Below are 20,323 nucleotides of genomic sequence, written 5' to 3' on the forward strand. Positions count from 1 at the left end.
GACCAAGGGCTTCTCCTCCCACTGATGCCCTACAAGGCTGTCCTCTGCTGCATATGCAGCTGGAGCCATGGGTTGCCCCATGTGTACTCTTTGGTTGATGGTTTAGTCCTGGGAGCTCTGGTGGGTCTAGTTGGTTGATATTGTTGTTCTTCTTAAGGGGTTGCAAGCCCCTTCAGCTCCTTCATTTTTATTTTAATCAGCGAGGCTCTAATCACTATGGCTGATTCTCAGCATCTCTCTGCATTTCTCTGGGCTACATAGATGAATATATCATTTCTCTTATATGAAATTATTTTTGTTTGCTTGCTTATAGCTCTGTCCTAGGATGAGTAGCTGCTTTTTAAACATTATTGAATGTGAACTGCAGCCTATTACATCCGAGAATTCAAATGGAAAGCTATTCTATTGTATGCACCCCAAAGAAATCAATGAAGCTAAATTTTATACCAACAGTATTATTCACATTTGTTCCAAATCTCTATGTCAGCATCCTGGGTATTATAAAAATATTTAAATAGAAAATTATTAGAACCTTTCACAAGGATATGTATATACACCTACTGCCCTAGCCAAGGCATTAGAAGTGAGGGATATAAGATCCTGAGAATCAATTCTGTTATGCAGAATCCGACTGTGCAGTACTTCTGAATATGGGATGGCTCTCATCTTCCTCCCAACCCATAGAAAATTAGGTAAAAGACCCTAGGAAATGGAAAGACTACTTTGTAAGATTCATGGTTCTCATTACCAGGTTTTAGGTACATGTGCTTCTGCAAGTATATAAAAGTGAATGTCATACGCCAATCCAGGGTAATATTTCTTTAGAAGCCAAACACCTTTGGTTTTTGATACAGTGTGTGTGATTTGGAAGTGAAAGCTAGGTCTGCTTCAGCCTCCTAGCCCTGTGTTCCCAGAAATAAGACTCTGACTTAAAATATATTTACAAATTCCTTCCTTATATAGTTAGGCTCTATTCTGAGTAGATCAAACCTTAAGATACCCCAATTATTTTCATCTACATTATGTCACATGGCTGATTACCTGTGCTCAGGTATCACGTGTCTGTCTCCTCACATCATCCCAGGTAGACCTTCCTTTGCCTCACTTGACTCAAGAATCCTTTCTCCTTCCTGATGTCCCACCTTCTATTTCCAGTTTAAAAATATTCTCTCTAAACCTGAACTTAACAGAATCCTTTCTGACTGGCCAGCAATCCTCAGTGATCTACCTGTTGCTCTCCATGAGTCTGGGTCCATAAACAGTTATCTCTAAATCTAATTTTAAGGTGGGTCCCATCATGTGTGTTTGATTCAAAATCTCATGCTGGCTTCAAAATCACTATGTAGCTAAATGTTGCCTTAAACATCTTATCCTCCTTCTTCAGTGTATACACTGAAGAAGTGTATACCACCATGTTCAGTGTATACAGTGCTGGGGATGTAGCCCAGGGCTTTTCATGCCCGCCATGAAAGCACTCTGAGAAGCTACATGCCCTGTCTTGTTTACTTTTAATACTCAATTTTTTGAAGCTATGGGCACTTTTATTATTTTATAGTTCTCTGTTTGGTTTAGTTTTGCTTTAAATTATTCACTAACTCCCTTTGTGGCCAAAGATGATTGACCATATCTCTAAAACTGATAGCATGAAATGCATTTCTTAAAAGTTGCACATTGTTTTGTAAATCTTCCAAGAAGTTGTGGATATGAAAATATTTAACATATAAAAAATCAAATGCCTCCTTGAAACCAGTAGCAGGCTAGAAGGACCCAGACAGGTACTAACCATTTCCACTAGGGCTTGCAAATCGTGCACTGCACTTAGTTTCTTAATTGACAAGGTGATAGAGTGGAAAGTAAACATTAAAAAAAAAGACATTATCCAGGTGCTCAGATTTTAAGATTCCTCATCAATTTAGTCTTTATGTAAACAGTTAATGTAGGCAGATGACATTTTTACACAAAAACTGGCTTTATAACTATCTGGAGACCTTTTAAAACGTGTTATATTATCTATCCCCGGGGAAAAGTCTGGGAAGTCATCTCAAGCAATTGTGTCATATGTATTAATTTTATGAGAACTTCGGCACACATGGCCAGTGATCCACTGGGGAATTTCATTTATTTTGGTTTCCACAGCTTAGTGCTGTGTAAAGATGATGGATTTATGCTGATCCTAGAAGCTTTCTTTAGAAAGTCAAACTTCTGTCTTCCAGACAAGAGTCCTTCATCTAGCAGGCTGAACTCCATTTTTAGAGGAGATATGCCTTCTTTCAGTCACCCTTGTTTTTGTTTTGTTTTCCTTTGTTCTCTAATTTCATATGGATGTAGTGCTTCTTAGCTGCAGGCATTGTCTCTTATACCTCTCCCATCCCTATTACCTACCACAGAACTATCTTTCCCACATTTATAATGTTTTGCTCAGTTTTATGGGCCACTAAGTTTAACCAGGACTGTCTGTGTCTCATGGTTTTGTTGCTATTAGAAAGTTTGACCCCCTCATGAAGTCAAACTAAAGATGATGTCTGCCCTTCTCTCAGTGTCCGTTAATAGCTCATAGCTCAGCAGTGATCAATAGTAGGGTGACAAGAGACTCTCCTTAAATTATGATTGGCTGTTGTCAGGCCTAGACTTGTGCGGGCCCATTGTTGACAGCCTGTACTACAGTGATGTCATAATTGCATTAGTTGTGTCATGCACACAAGATAGACTTTCTTAACCTCTGTATCTTACTCTATTATCCCTCCAAGCTTATCTGTGTTGTTGACCAAACCCTAGAGGAAGTGGGAGGAATGTTCCATTGGGAGGTGAGCACTAGAACACCCATTGTTTGAATGTAGCAGCCTTTTATGCTAATATTTTCTACCATTCTCAAGCTGTGATTTATATATTTCTAATAGTAAATATCCCTAGTAATTATTGTATCACACAGTTTATCGTTACACAAGAAGGACTTTTCTGTGCACAGACTTTAGCAGAATGACTAGATTTTTCTTACGTGATGGGAGTACCTCTATTTTATTTTCCTAATCGAAACTCTCTGCAGGTATGACCAGGTATCCCATAGGAAAAAAAGATGCCCATGGGTAAGAACCATTGCTCTAGGCCTCTATTGGATATGTAGTTGGTGGACGCTTTTCCCATTTGGTAGACTTCTGTTTTGTCCTATTGATGGTATCCTTTGCTTTACAGGAGCTTTTCAATTTCATAAGGCCCCATTTATTAATTGTCAATTTAGTGCCTGCACTATTGAAGTTCTATTCTGTTTGGGCAGTTATCTCCTGTACTGATGCTCTCAAGGCTATTCCCCCATTTTCTCTTCTATCAGATTTAGTGTATCCTGTTCTACATTGAGGATTTTGATTAAAGTGGACTTAGGATTTTTGCAGGGTGATAAACATGGGTTTATTTGTGTTATATGTAGATATCCATGTTAGACCAGCTCTATTTATTGGGGATACCTTCTTTATGCATTGTGTATTGCTGCCATATTTTTATATCAAAAATCAGGTGGCCATTGGTGTGTAGAATTATGTTTGGATGTTCAATATAATTTCACTGACCATGTCTGTTTTTATGCCAATACCATGTGTTTTTTTGTTATCATAGCTCTGTAGTAGAGCCATAGTATCAGTGATGGTGATTCCTCTAGAAGATCTTTCATTATTCCTGATAATTTATTATCATTATTTGCACTTTTTATTTTTCAATATGAAACAGTACTGTCCTTTTACAGTTTGTAAAGAATTGTCTTGGAATTTTTAAGGGATCACATTGTATCTGTGTAGATTGCCTTTGATAATATGGTCAATTTTACTACATAATCCTACCAATTCAAGAGGGAGACCATGTCCAACACTTCCAGGATCCTCGAAGCAGGGTGACTCAGAAACCTAAGAAGGAATCAAGCATTACTGGAAAAAAGGTCAATGGAATGATTCTTAGCTATTTTGCTATCCTCATAGACCACAATCCTCATCAGAAAGGCTTCTTCCAGCATCTGAAGAGAGTAGATTAAGAAACCCACAGCCAAACATTAGGCAGAGCCCCTCAGAACAGGGAGAAGATTGCAGCGCCAGAGAGCTTGAGGACACCAGGGGAACAGGCAGAAGATTCAACCAAGCAAGTCTCAGAGTGGTTCACAGGGACTGAAGTGCCAACCGTGGAGCCTGCATGGATCTACACCAGGCCAACTTGCATACCTGCTTTGTGTTTAGCTTAGGATTTTTCTGGACTCCTAACACTGGGAGTGAGGGTGTGTTTGATACTTTTGCCTGCACATAGAAAATTTTTCCTCTTACTGGGCTGCCTCATTCATCCATACTATGAGGGCTTGTGTATACTTGTTCACATTTTGTTAGGTCATGCTCTATTATTTTTCATTGGAGGTCTGCTTTTTTCTAAAGGAAAATGAGAGAGCAGTGGATCTGGGGAGACATAAGGTAGTGTGGTAGGGTTGGAGAGCAGTGGAGGGAGGGGAAGTTCTGGTCAGGAATTATTTATTTAAAAAGTAAATAAAAAAGAAAGATCCATTAATCTAAGGTGCAACCCTGTCTATTGCTTGTTTTATTGGTGTCAATACACAAAACTAAAAGTAAATAATAAATTTAGGTCATTAGAGAACATGTTATTGACAAGCTGATTATTTAGACAATAGGTGATTGGATTATCAAAATATGTTATACAAACAGAGATACAATGATTGTTATTTATATTTAATAAGTATTTACTGTGATGAACATAATTCTCAGCAACTGGTGTGTGTTTACATATTTATTTCTAAAGTCTACAAGAAAAGGATCCATTTTCCATCTTACTGAAGTAGCAATAATAGAGCTGATTTTTGTTAAGGTCACATAGCTAGCTGAGGAATGAGGTGAGAAATGTATTTGACAGCACTCAAGATACATTTAAAGAGATTGCCCAATGGTTAAGAATACTTGCTGCTCTTTCAAAGGATAGAGGTTCAGTTTCCCACACAGTGGCTTACAACTACGTGTAACCTAAGGTCTAAGGGATCAGACACCTTCTTCTGGTTTCCAAGGGTTTTTTCATGAACATAGAACATGTAATTTACTAAATACAATATAAAATATATATATAAACTATAAAAATAAATTAAAAATCTTTTAAAGAAAATATATGTTTAGATTGTAGACTTTGAGTGCTGTCCACTACCAAGCAGATAGTCATGACATTTTCATGAAGGGAATCCAGTAATTACCAGTTGCACAGTTTTACATTAATAATTCTTCTCAATTGCCCAAACCCTTCCAGAAGTTTCTGATGTCTTAGCTACCATGTATGACAATTTGAAATTAAACCAATTTACCATCCTTGATGCAGATATATTTCATTGTGGCAGCTAATTTCTCCTTTCTTTGGGGGATTTTTATATACAAACATCAGAATCATAATACTTCATGTAAAAATTTGGAATTATTGTTGTTTTTGATAGATCAGAAGATCTAGAATTGATGCAGTCCTTCATTAATCCTTATAGTCTATATCTCTTCCTGTTTGATATCGATTTCCTAATTGGTTCACAATGGGAGCAACTGTTTCACTATGGCTTTCACTCCACGATGGTTTATATCTTGACTTAATTGATAAGGTAGAATAAATTCCTCTTCTATTAAGCGGCTTTTGTAAGGCATGTTGTTATAGCAACGAGAAGAATAACTGTTGTGATAGTAAAGAGAAGAAATATAAATACTTATATTTATTTTCAGGAAAATATTATTAGAAGTCCAAAGAGTTACAATATGAGACAGTTGAGAAATGGGTTTAATATCAATGTGTCTCTGTATCTGGGTATAAAAATAATCATCATGGAGAAAAGAAAAGGAAAGTAGAAATGATGTAATCACATTATAATATTATAAAGTTAAAAAGTCATATTTAAAAACAACAACAAAAAGTCCTATTTGAAAAAGTTACCTTATTTCACTTGTATTTCAGAAAAGCAATAATACCAATTAGCTTGTATATATTTATTTTTAAAGTTCTAGAGGGAATAGAGAAATGACTTGATATCTTCATGAATAGGTTCCATTGGAGGCATTTTGAGTCACCCAATCTTATGCACTAAGGAGCACTAGGCCATCTGGCTTTATTGCTTTTTGTTGTGACTGGAGGTCAGAATGCTACCAGCATCTATTGAACTTCTAAAATGTACAGAACCATACTAGATCCAAATCTGAAAATAAACCACTAAATCTGTTGCCTGGGACTATATAATGTATATGTCTAATACTTTATCTGATAATTAGATTGGTCTATTATGTTTAGGTGAGTTTGTTCAAGAATTAGATCCCTGCAGACACAACTAAAGATGTGGCTAGGTGATTCTGTAGGAGGTTGGCCACCTAATTCAGTGACTGATCTATTTCCAGAAAGAACACAGCACACAAAGAGATGTTATCAGAGTCCTGCCCAGGCTTCTGCAGTTCAAGTAAGACTTATGTTTGATGGAAAACAGTAAGGAACAAGCGAGGTTCTTCCTCTCAGATCTCAAAAGGAACCAGCTCAGCTAATGGCCAGGTCTTGTTTTTGCTTCTAGCTTATAGGACCAAACCAGCATGTTATTACATTAAACAGCTCTCTTCCTGGTTTTCGTTAGAGTAGCCCTAGTCAACTGGTACTCTGTGCTAAAATCCTTCTAGTTGTACTCAGCTTATTTGAGGATTCTGTTCAAGAATTACTATAAGAAAACGAAAAAAGCAAAAACCCAGAATCTACTCCCTGAAGTGATTGTGGATGCCTTCTTAATAAGCATTGCACTTAGCAAAAACTTGGGTAAAGGTAAAGCAAGATTAGGCTGGCTTATGAAAACAAAGACATTTTACTTGTAGTGTTTCCTCCCCAGCTGAGATGAAACACATTTCTGAATGAATTTACATCATATCTCTAAACTTGCAGCAGAATGATGTCTTGATTGTTGAAGGTTTGCTTCCAGAAAGGAACCGGATGTCCTCCCCAAGAAAAAATTAGCAATCAAAACACTCATTTCTTAACATTAGGTTTTTGCTTCCCTTTCATTCATAGGAAATATGCATAGGAAATAAACTCATTTGATTTATGACTATGATAGAAAAGCATCACATTCTTCAAAGTCACCTTGTCTTTACCAAACTACAAAAAAGTCATATGAGTGTGTGTATGCATATATGTGTATGTTTGTGCTGTACATATATATATATATATAATATATATATATATGTGTGTGTGTGTGTTTATGTGCATCTGTGTATGTGTATGTGTTATATGTATGTGTGTATGTGTGTGTTGCACATGTGTGTGTGCTGCACGTGTGTGTGTGTGTGTGTGTGTGAGTGGCACACACTTCTTTATACTGAAATTTAATTTTCATATTTTAATGTCATATCTGCTAGCATTTTCCCCATGTGAATGAGTCGCAGTGTTCCCGAGAAGAGCACAGCTCACTTTGCTTTGGGATCTTCTGGGTCTCCTGTCCTGGGGCTCCAGTGTTCTCCAGCTGAACCATATCTACTCCAGGCATTCTGCTTCAGATGCCCCATGAACCTCATCACTGAGGTCATTTGCTTTGGCTATGTGGCACCACTACATTCAATGGTACTGTTGAGTAGACTGATAAAACGTATTGGTTGGCACCAAGCTTTTACAAAAACATGGTAATTATTTTCTCTCCAAGAAATAAAGTGTTTGTTCATTGTCAGCCTTTCACTTTTGTGGCCTTGGCGTCGTTAAAGCTTTTTTTCCAGAAACAGATTTCTCAGAGAAGTATAGGAAAAAAAAACTTTTGGTCTAACAAAAATAAACCATATGAAGAGGCCTTGCTGTATTTGCATATGACCAGGGCTTTGTTCCCAGCAATCATATTGGGCAGCTTACTGCTGACTGTAACTCCAGGTACTGGAGATCTAGTATCCTCTTATACTTTCAGTAGTCACCAAGCTTTCATGTACATTCAATAGGAACGCACTTATATGGCTAAACTAATTTTTTAAAAAGTCAACCTGCCTCAAATGAAGAAATTTGTGTCCCATAAAAGATATTCCTTTTTCTGGGCTTCCATGACTGACTCAGTATCTACATACAAATTATGAGAAACTCATGAGGTTGTCTATTCAAGTAGCTAATTCAGAGCTTGATGCTAGATTTGACTTCTATTAAAATAGTATGAGAAACTGAAAGGGCCTTGATGAGGCCAGAAAGAGAAAGAAAATGAATCCCGATGGAATGACTTTCTAGACAGCAATTCATCTGTTAGTGGTATTGAACAACCAAGAAAGGTAATGGTTTCACAGTGACGAGACAGGAGAGAACCACACACACTGGAAAGAGAAGACTTAGATTAAAGTGCACACGCAAAGAGTAAATCTAAAAGCTATCTGGAATATTTCAGCTTGGGCTACGAGTTAGGTGGCATCAAATACACAGGAAACTTTGCTTTACTTATAAAATAATTTTGTATTTTCTGTAAAGGGTTCAACAGGTGCAGTGCTATGTCTCAGTAGATATAGGTGTTTGCAACCAAGACTGATGAACTCAGATAGAACCTAAGGACCCACAGGTAGCAGAAAAGAACAAACTCTTGCAAACTGTTTCCTAGCACATTTGTGCTTATGCATATGTAAGATGTGGAGGAATTTTAATCCAACAACCTGGCTACTGTGGCAATGGGTCACATCCAAAGAACTTCTTGGTCTCTGTAGTCTGGCTGGAATAAAATGCCTTTATTCTATCTGACTGGAATACAGACACACATTTAATCATAAACAATGTAGATAAGGTTAGTTTGTAGAAAGAAGCAGCTATATTTGAAAGAACATCTAATTGGAAGGCAGTGAGTGGAGTTCAGTTGAGTTCAGTTCAGTCAGTTCTGTCAGTTGACTTCAGTTCAATGGAGTTTGGAAGTTCAGTAAGTTGAGTCAGTGCAGGGAGTGCAGTGTAGTGGAACTGAGTTCCTTCATGAGTTCCTGATGTTCAGTGCACACCAGCAGAAGCCATTGAAGCCAGAGAATAAAAAGTCAGATGAATAGAACAAATTGCCAGAGTTAGTTTGAGGTCAAGAAAAGCAATTCAGTGAGAACCTGAAAGAAGCCAGATGGAATCAGTCAGCTTGTAGAGGTGTTTGAGCCTGAAGAGCTGAACAAGCTAGTCAGAGTTCACAGAGCACTACAAGGAGTGAGTATTCAGCAGTAAGCCCTTGAGATGACAATTACATCAGGCAAATAAAAGCTATGTTTCAAATAACTCAATAAATAAATAAATAAATAAATAAATAAATAAATAAATAAATAAATGTAGCAAAGAGGTGAGCAAAGAGAAAATTTACAAGTGAAATGAAAAATTGCCTGGAGTTATTTATCTAGTCAGTAATGAGCCTCCAAAAATTTATTGAGAGGCATTTTGCTTTGTTTTTATTTGATTTTTTCAACTGTTAGAAAAGTTAAAAAATGTTTTTGTAATAGTTTTAAAAGAACACCAATATACACTTCACAGTTCTCTAGAGTTCGGTAGATCCATTTCAGTGTAGTAGATTTGGGCTGGATTCACCTCTCTGATCCTATTATCACTTTCTGAAAACTGTTATTATCACTCTATCTTCTTGTGTAGTCGCAATCTATTTTTTTTATCTCCGTGGCTATTTTATCTATACATATGTCTGTGTACCACTTGCATGCTTGTTGAGGCCAGAGAGGGCACTGGATCCCTGGAACTAGACTTACAGATTTTATCTACCATGTAAGTGCCGGGAATAGAATCTGGGTCCTCTGAACGAAAATGTAGTGCTTTTAATCTCTGAAGAATCTCACCATCATGGAAATTAACTTCTCTAGGGGCACTACTAGTAATAAAATGAACACTTAATAATAGATAATTATTATAGGCACATGATTTTATTACCCTGATATGAGCCTCATGGTGTCAATCAATACCTGTATGTGCCCAGATATTTACACATCAATAGATAATGGAATTATGTGTACACATGTAATTTGCTTGCTTACGTAAACATAAGCACATCTATAGATTTTGATTATTCATAGCCAAAACCACTAATCAAGGTAATTCTTTCCAACTCGTTGATAAACTCGTTTTCACTGCTACCAAATTCTCCACCTTTTCTAATACAACACAGAGAGAGAGAGAGAGAGAGAGAGAGAGAGAGAGAGAGAGAGAGAGAGAGAGAGAAAGAGAGAGAGAGAGAAACACATACACACCAATAATTTCAATTTATTGAGAAAAGGCATTACCATAAAAGCATTTTGGATAGCAATTTTATGAGCTATATGGATGTACTTTTCCAAATAACTCTCCTTCCAAGAAGATAGGCTTGAAGTTAGCAGCTTAGAGCTTTCTATAGAAAGTGATGTTTAAACTGTCTGCTGAAAAAGGCAGAATGATGAGTGAATTTAAGCACCACCTTTCACAGATGTTCTTTGCCTGAACTATTTTATTCCCATGGTATATACTTAGCTCTATTAAAATAATATTACCTTCCCCGCCTTTGTGTGTTTTATGTTCAAATGGCTTCATGGTTCTTAAAAGCTGAGGGTAGTCTCTTCTGCAAACCATGTTTCCAGAGTCGGAGGCCAGAGCAAGAATATTGTAAAATCTATAATGTCCATTAAAATATATACAGGACCTTCCCTAAAATTTTAGATACACTAATGGTTGCTATCTTCATTTCTTTATTTACCCACCTCAAAGCCCAAAGCACATGGAAGTTGTGAAGAAATTGAAGAAATGCTATAACTCCTAACCCCACCTTTCCTAATAGACACATTGCTTAACCCAGAGTCAGTGTGCAGGCAAAAATGTGTTTGTTGCAGTACAGGATGATAGTTTGCCTAAGCCGTGGCTTAAAACTCTTTGGCTAATTGGGGATAAATTGTAACTGATTTCTTTTTTACTTGAAACGGAGAAGTAAATGTCTATTAGTCATTATTCCAACAAGAATCTGTCATGGTTTTAAGATGAAGGATGTCTGCAGGAGGAATTTTGCCAGATTATTGGATCATTAGACTGGTCCCAATTCATCATCCTTCATAGAGCTTGGCTGTAATCTGCACATTTATATGATAATATTCTGGTTGTGATGAAATGTTCTTGTATTATATTCTTTTGAGTAAAACTGTATAGACTTAACTCTTTCTGTCTCTCCACTTAGGAAATGTCACTGTGGATTAGAACTTGATTTTGACAATTGTGTAAGGACAAATTTGAAAACAAGGACATTCATTTATGCAGTCTCAAAACTCTGTAGAAATATATGAATTCCCTTGAGGGCATGAGACAGTTCTTGAAATGTTGCCTGCCCTGTGGGAGAAGACAAAAATGGTTGAAGCCTAGGCCTGAATCCTCCTCTTTTGTCCTTAGGAACACACTTGGACAGCCGTGTTAAAAGTTAACCATGACAAAGATGGTCAGATGGGAGTGAGAGGATTAACCCTGGATTTTAATGCTTAGACTAGTATCATCTTGTGATTTCTGTAAGGAATCCTGAAAATGCAGCCTCTCTTCCCATAGAACAGTATCTATTCCCAAACCATTAGCAGGAAACAATCCATCAACGGCATAGAAAGCCCGACTTTCTTCCTAATTCCTAGGCAAAGTTAATTTACAAAACCAAACCAAACAAGCATACCAACAAACATGGGTTGAGATTGAAGATGTGGCTTACTGGTTAAGAATGCTCACAGTTCTTGCCGAAGTCCAGAGTTTAATTCCCTGAATCCATTTTTAGTGGCTTGCAACTACCTGTAAGTCAAGCTACAAAGGATCAGACACGTTCTACTGACCAATAGCTTTGATGAATTCCCAGCAGCGACCACAGCAAAAGATAAAAGTCAGTCAACAATCTAGTATAGATTGGGAAGGGGTGATGAGCCTCATTCCTAATTGAGGAGCTGCGAACACTTTGTGACACCTAGGGGAAAGGGGTGTAGTTTTCCCAAAGATCTGGGTCCTATAAAGTTAACCACAATGCAGTGTTTGACCAATACGTAGAAATATATGGATATCACTAGTCAGCATTCATGGACTATTAAGTTTTATTAAAGGATATGAAGCTTTAGAAGTAGGGAGCTGGGTGGGTCTAGAAGGAGCTAAGAGGAGGAGTTGTGGGTTAATACAGTCAAGATATATGTGGTATCATTTAGATTTTCAGTAGATTAAACAAAACCAGTTTATTTTTAGTTATTACCTGTGTGCAATTAGCAAAAGAAAGCTTATAAGCTAGACCCATCACCATGAGATGAGGTAGAGAGCAGAAGAGTCATTCAAGATACAATTACTGAGTACAGAAGGAGTAGGCATATTTTAATTAGGATTTTACTAATTACTAATTTATGGAAAATCCTTATAGTTTTTAAATTAACTTACAAACTTGGGCCAGAGTTCAGTCTTCAGGCTATTACATCCTTTCTTTTATTTTCTCCTTCCACCACTCCTCTCTGCATTAAACTATTCCTTTATAATAGTCCCATTTATCAAAGAAGATATTGCAAAACTTCACAGGCTACTATCTAAAAAGAGGGTTTATCATAATGTCAAATAGACATCACCTAGAAAAACAATTATTTCGAAAGGCTCTATTAATACCTGACAATAAATTTGTAATGCTGAATTCTGTTTCTTTTGCAATATTTTTTTATAAATTTTAAGATAACCTTCCATATTTGGATCTTAATGTATTTCTAATTAATTTTAATGGATTTTGCATTTGTGAAAAGACTAAGCTAAAATAAAAAAATTAAACAATAATTAAACTATAAATTAGAATATGCTAATAAATTTGAATATGCAAATGATGAATGAATTAATATAAGAGGTAAATTTTCTGAACTTGCAAATAGTATTTTATTTCTTCTTATTTATTATTATTGTGCATACACAACATGGTGTGCCTGTGGGTTTAGTTCATTCCTTTCTCTTTATTGTGGGATGCAAGGACTTAGGTATTCCAGACTATGGACAAGTGTTTTACCCATGGGCCATGTCATGGGCCCCTATTATATTTTTAACAAATGGACAAGGCATAGGTGGAGTCAGTTGCTATAACTTTTACAACAGTCTAAGAGTATTATGGTGACAGACAGATATCATGAAGAATCAGTTGTATCAATAAAAGGGAAAGGCTTTTGTTAATGTTTTAAATGATGTAAATCATCACTGAGCAGATACTCTTAAATAATCCACATTATCTACTAGCTTCCACTAATATTTTTAAAGGGAAATGTTAAATTCATCTTACTGGATATCTTCTGGTGCATTGATAACCTACAGTCAATATAAAGGGAAAAAAAAACAACTGGCCAATATTTGGTCATTTTACAAACTACTGTGCTTCCTACGTTCTAAGATGTCAAGTTCAATGACTCTTAAATGTGTCTATTAGCGCTCTTTAGCACAGTTACAGAATTATTATTTCCTTTATGTATCTTTGAGAGACAAAATGTTGATTATTTTTTCATTAATTACGTTCCTTATTATATTGTAAATATGAAGTTTTTCTCTGCCTTCTTGGAAACTGCAATGGAAATGTAGGAGTCTATTGACTCTATGCACAGACTAAGAGATACGCAAATGTCCCCATATAATTTAGAGTAAGAAAATTTCTTGTTGAAGTGAGAATAATCCTCCATATCTAACACTCTTCCTGAACTCAATTATTTTAGTTTGATAAAAGAATCAAACATACAGAGCAATAAAATGAATGAAATAAGTTTAGAATTCTATACTCCAGTATTCTAGCAAATTCCAAGGATCTCATTATCTACTTGAATCATCAGGAAAATGTATTTCGTATGTAAGAAGTTTGTTTTTCTTAGTCTACATAGGTTCTGTGTTTTGAGATAGTGTCTTGCCTTGAATATCAGGTTGCCCCTGAATGTATCCTCCTCCTCCTGCTTCTGCCTCTCAAGCTCCAAAGCAACAGGTGTGAACAGCCACACACAAGATGATCATGCTTGATTAATTACGTTTCAAAAATAATTCCTTGAGGTCTATCCTTGCAAAGGATGAAGGGCTCTAAAACAGGAGTGAAAAGGTAGCTAGATGACCACTGACTAGCATTCTTAGTAGCAACAGGCTAGTGCTAGTAGGAACAATTAAAGCAAATTAAATGGCAGAGAGCCTGACCTTTTCCTCTCTCTGGTTTTTGGCATGTACATTTTATAATACCAAATAACAACTCTATGGAATATGAACAACGGTTTTCTCTGAAACCAAAATTTAGTCATTAAGAACACAAATGGCAACTTCCAAAAAAAAAAAAAAAAAAAAAAGAAGTCCATGTGAACCAATGCAAAACAAAAAGTAGGTGCTATTTCAGGATTGTAGTTAGCGCCACATGCCTAAGGTCAAGTGAGTCTTAGTTGCAAATCTGTGTCTGCATGTTCTGGAAAATAAATTTTAGGATCATTTCAGACAAGTAATTTTGCATACCATGTGGCAATTGAACCACTCTGTTCATTTGTCTTACTCATGAGGAATCATTGAAAATTATTTTAATATTATTGAATTCACTTCCTATCATTTGTCTTCACAAAAGCCCAATGAGAGCTTCTATGGAGCTAAAGGAGATATCCATTAATGAATATTTGAAAGGGAACATAAGGTTTTATAAGGAAGTGGGTTCTTCATGGTAAAGAAGTAGTCTCCTAACACTAATAGAGGTGGTTGGAGGATCACTCTTTGCTCTCAGAATGCAACAGAGAGCCTGAAGGATTTTCTTGTTTCAGACTTCCTTCCTGCAGAGTTCTCTTCATAATTCTCAATATGGTGAGCAGCATGAAGATGCACTTCCTACCAAATGTGCTAATATGAAGTCAATTTAAATTCTGAGTTGACATTGAGGGAGCAATCTGTAATTATTCAATTTTGCAATAAACTCTAGTTGTAGATGCTCTAAGCAGAAAAGATGAGAAAAATGTGCAAATACAAATTGTGTGCTTAAATCTCACTTAAAGTATCCCTTCTGTATATTTAAATCCTTACATATGTTTAAAGGGAAATCTGTATGTGATCTTCATATCAGAAACAATGAACGTAATGAACAAGATTTTGCATGGTTCATCCAATGACAGGAGAATATATTTTAAAATGTAATCTGTGGGTATTTAAACATTTTATTAGAATAAAGATTTAATCATGGAAAAGAAAGCACAAGATTTAGAGCTGGATAATATATGAAATTTTATGGATGAAAGGTGGGCTATGTAGGATGGCATCATTGTGACAAATATCTAGGAATACTAAGATTAAAAGGAGAAAATTTTATTTTGGCTCATGAGTTCAAAGTTTTCAGTTCCAGGTCCATAGTTCTTATACAGTTGTTGAATCTTAACAACAGAGAATATCAGTCAGGTGGGCAGAAATAAAGACACTCCAGTGCTTTTTATCATGGCAGGCATAAAACAGAGACAGGAAAGGTGCAGGTACCAAAATCTATCTATGTTCAACAGTGAACTATGTCCTCCATCATAGCCCCATATCCTAATTTTCTAGCAAGGCCACCAGCTAGTGTTCAAGAGTTCAACACATGAGCCTGTGTGGGCATTCCTTATTCAAATTATATCAGAAAGGTGAGACAATGATGCCACAGGTAACTAATATGTATAGTTTAGGAGATCTTAATGATGCGTTTCTTTATAAACTTCAGACTGAAAGCAAGTTAAAAGGAGACCATGTTGCTGGATACTTTTGTCTTTATGTAAAGCACAAAGCTGGTGAGTCCTTTTTCACACTTACTTAATTAGATGGAAATTGTTGTTAGGAAATCCAGACCTGCAAAGCCGATATTCCCTGACTTTATATACAAAGGATATTTTGAACATATTTATTCCTTGATTCCCATCCAGATAGCATTACCTATCAGGGAAAACATATCTTATTTCTGCTGTGATGTGAGTTAGGTAAAATAGAGATGGTGAAATTGCCCCCCCCCCGCCCCATCCACTTCAATTTCATTTCTAGACCATCTGAAACAATAAAATGCAGCTGTTTTGGAGTCTCAAGAATGCCAAGTATCTTGCACTTGCAACATAATTGAATGAGTCTTAATCACTTCTAGAAATGTTTAGAACTATCCCTATGATTATAGCGTAGAAAAATAATTTCAATATCCGATGGATTGACAAAAGACATACTTAGATTTCCAAAGCTGATGTAAGTAGGAAGAGAATCAACTCTCCTTCACTAAGAAAAAAACTGAATTTTTTTTTGCTCCACATAAGCTTCTTTTTTTCCCTCCATCTTTATTAACTTGGGTATTTCTTATTTACATTTAGATTGTTATTCCCTTAAAAAATTAATCTTAAAAAGAAAATTAGGTACTAGAGACATGGCCCTGCATTTAGGAACACTTGCTGCTCTTACAGAGGACCGGAGTTCAGTATCCGTAACACTCAGAGTAGCTGTTGTAATGCTATATTTAGACGATTTGTTGTCTGCTTCTGACTTTTGTGAGTATTGAACACACACACACACACACAACACACACACACACACACACAAAACACAAATAAAATAAACATATATTTTAATTCTTTGTCATGTTTATGCTTCAGTCCTTTGTGCCACAGAGATTAGCAGTGCTTTTCTATGAAATTTGTTTTCTGGTCCACACTATTTCTTTCGGGAGGTGATCCATTGCTATGCTCATGTATAAGTAAGCTATCAATTTGTATTCTTTAGCTTCTACATGGTAACAAACACATCTCTGTGGGAATAACACATCTTCATTAATGAAGAGTCAAAACTAATTTTTCGAGAGTAAGGCATGTGGAAACCCTCCTGAGATAGTCGAAGCCTGGAGTCTAAAAAGCTTCAGGCTTCTCCTCAGAGCTTAATCAGGTCTTATACTGAGAGTGTAGAGTTTTTACAAAACCCCTGATAATAATTAAATGTCATTATAGGCTGAATTTGTTTAACTGCCAATTGCAGTCAAAATATTTGTAGTGATAAATGCTTGTGTGACTGCAGAGTTAAGGGCCTATCAGAGAGCAGAGTGTGCTTTTTTGTGTAGGAAGCACCCAGGCACAAAACTATAACTCAGTCTTTTTATAGCTGTATCAGGTACCATCTTTCATACAAAACATAAGATATTACTCTGGATAATTTCTTTATGAGATTTTTTTCAGGGAGGTTATCAAAGTATCAAAATTATATAAAATCAGAATATGTGTGAATGCATATGTGTATATGTATGTTTATGATTTCTCCAGGAGGGGATTTTAAAAATAACTCTTATCCACATTGCCAGGCAATCAGGACTATGAAATCTAGAAGGCATTATTGTATCAGAGATTCTGGTCCTCAGACTTTTACAACTATTTTGGGGAAAAATGATGAAAGAAAGAAAGAAAGAAAGAGAGAGAGAGGGGGGGGGAGGGAGGGAGGGAGGGAACGGAGGGAGGGAAGGAGGGAAGGAGGGAAGGAGGGAGGTAGAAAGAAAAAAAAAGAAAGAAAGAAAGAAAGAAAGAAAGAAAGAAAGAAGACTTTAAAACACTAGAATAATCTCAATTAAGACCAGGAATTGAAATGTAACAAAAATTAATAATCTGATAAAACTATGAGAGTGAAAGCAAATGAATATGATAAATAACATCTTAAGAGAAATGTAAATTAAAGTGCAAAATACTTTCAAATTAAGAAAACATGAGAGAGAGGATTGAATATTCAAGATACAATATGCACATTAACTCTAGAGAGAGACAAATTCTACAGAAAAGAATCATGTTCAAAGTAGAGAAGCATGGTACATTCCTAAGAGTAATGGATTGTACAGTCTGGAATGGAAGAAAGACATGAGAGGTGGGGGAGTCAGACAGACAAACAGAAACAGAGACACAGAAAGAGACAAACAGAGAAACAGAAAGAGAAGGGGATGCGACAAAGAGAAAGACAGAACAAGACACAGAAGGCAGAGAGGGAAGAGAAGGAAGACGACAAAGCAGAGGAGGAGGAGGAGGAAGCAGAGGAAAATGTGAGGAAAACAAGAAGAAGAAAATACAGATGTGATTCAGAGAAACAGAAAATGATTTCAGTAGAAAAACTGGATACTGGCTATCAGCTAAACTTTTCTAAATCAATTTTATCTAATGAAAATAGCGATGCATATTTTAAACAATAATGAATAGAAATCGCAGGGACATGTTTCCATGGATAAGAGTGCTTGCTACTCTAATGAGAGCCTGAGTTCAAAACCCATAACCCACATAAAATTAGGATAAGTCCATACTCACCTATAACCTAGCCATTGTAGTGTGGAGACAGGGGGATTCCTGTCGCTGGTGCTACCCCATAGCCAGCTTAGCTTAGAGTTAAGTGAGAGACACTGTCTACACATAATAAGATAGTAATAGAAGTCACCTATTTGTTCTTTGGCCCCTGCAGGTGACCACCCATATGCATACAGAAGTATGTTGTCCGTGTACTCACATCAGAAAGGGAGGAGGGAGGGAGATATTTAAGAAAGACTTTTATATTTACTCATTTCAAGATCAAAGTATACAGTCCAAACAAGTTCTAAATGGTATGAAGACACTTTCAAGTCAGCTTTCCCACAAGACTGTGTTACAAAACCAGAATTAGATAGCTAAAATTGTAACAGAAAAATATCCTCAGCAGTGAATATAAAGAACATGACTTACTGATTTACGATGAAACAAAGGACACACTAACCAAAAGCACCAGTTGAGCAGGTTGTTAGAGTAATATCAAAATTAGCTAGTGCCCAACTTAAAGCAAATATGCAAACTGCAACCTTTTACACTTCTTAATGGCTCAAGAATATGACTGCATAAACATCTATCAGACACGATTAAGTCAACTATGATACAAAAAATGATGTACTTTTGATTGAAAAAGCATTATTAGTTATTAAGATGTGGTTTTGATTTAAACTTTAGTGTAATTAGTATCCAGTTGGATGATTTCCGTAGCAAAAGAAAATATGGAGGAACATCTCCAGAAATCAGTCAGTATTGAATTCATTTGCACTAGAAGAATTAATAATTTTAGCATCTATACCCTTTCAGTATTTCTTCTTTTTTTTCTTTTTCCTCCTCCCTCTTCCTTCTCTCAAAAATTAAACCTGAGTCTTTTTCACTTCTGAGAAAAGAGAAGGAATCTGTTTGCCGTGTTCTTCCCACAAAAGAGATCTAAATTCATGATTACCATATTTAAGACAAATTTGAGAGGCTTTTAAAGTCAGAAATAAAAGAACTTAGGATAACTGAAGACAGGGGGACTTGAGAAATGATATGGTGAAAAGTCCTCTGTTATTTTCTCTGTTGTTTATGTATTTTTGCCTCATGTTTCAGATTTGAACATAAAGGAGTCAACAGCCCAGAAATGTCAATCTGTGCAGAAAAAAGAAGTGCGATCTCTCTAGCCTAGGGAAAATCTAGAAAGAAAAATCAAATAAGCAAAAGGAAACAACACTTATAGAACAAATGATGATGTACCCAAGTACTGCTGTAAAAAGAACAACTCACACCCCTTTTATCCACTCCAGGAACAGCTATGACAGTACAGACTTGTAAATGTGTATCATCCAGAGGCTGTGTCCTTCTTTTTGGCATGCTCAAGTGCCTCCCCATCTCACCCTACCCCTTTTCTCCTGGATGGTTACAGGGAAATTCCTGGGGTCCAGGTTTTTCATAACCCTTTGGATAGTCACAAAGCTGACCATGGTGTCAGCTGAGACATCATAGAGACATGAAACCTTAGTTTGCACCCAAGAATAATGAAAGGACATTTCTTTAGGTGTCATGATGGTTAGAGATGTCAATTTGACCTAAAGGGTGGAATTCTGCAGGGCTGTCTTGAAATAATTTCTTGATATAGGATTATCTGGTATCACTGTAGGTAGGACCACTAAGTAGTGGAAGCCTACACTATATTAAGTGGAACGTGTAAACCAAACACTAGCATGAATTCATCAGTGCTCTTCATTATTCACATACGTGATAGAACCAGGTGCGTCCATCTCCTGCAACTAAGATTACTCTCCTTTGTGACGACCTCTGACCTGGAACTGCACGCCAAAGTAAACCCCTTCCCATTGAGTTACTTTATCAAAATTATTATTACAAAAGGAAAACAATTTAATAAAATCATCAATAAAAAATTAATTATATTGCTGCATTGGTAACAAAAGAATCTCTCCGTAATAGAAAATTACAGGACACATTCTTTTAACACTCATGAGTCAAATATAATAAGTCTGAAAGAAAATCATGAAGTCTATTAAACTGAATAAAAGTCAAAATTTTCATTTATGGACATTTGATGACATACACTAGTTAGAAAACATTTATAGTACTAA

At 36.2% G+C, this 20,323-nt stretch overlaps 1 protein-coding gene and 1 long non-coding RNA gene across 5 annotated transcripts in view; both read left to right on the plus strand.

Moving 5' to 3' along the window:
- Window positions 1–20,323, plus strand: part of Lrrtm4 (leucine rich repeat transmembrane neuronal 4) — a 790,938-nt gene that overhangs the window by 505,994 nt on the left and 264,621 nt on the right.
- On the plus strand, window positions 2,748–20,116 carry LOC147994924 (uncharacterized). The gene is made up of 3 exons (XR_015686031.1): window positions 2,748–2,804; window positions 15,653–15,719; window positions 19,317–20,116. It is a non-coding gene; the product is annotated as an uncharacterized LOC147994924 (long non-coding RNA).

The sequence above is a fragment of the Rattus norvegicus genome, chromosome 4 (genome assembly GCF_021556685.1).
Source record: "Rattus norvegicus strain SHRSP/BbbUtx chromosome 4, alternate assembly SHRSP_T2T, whole genome shotgun sequence".
Classification (NCBI taxonomy): domain Eukaryota; kingdom Metazoa; phylum Chordata; class Mammalia; order Rodentia; family Muridae; genus Rattus; species Rattus norvegicus.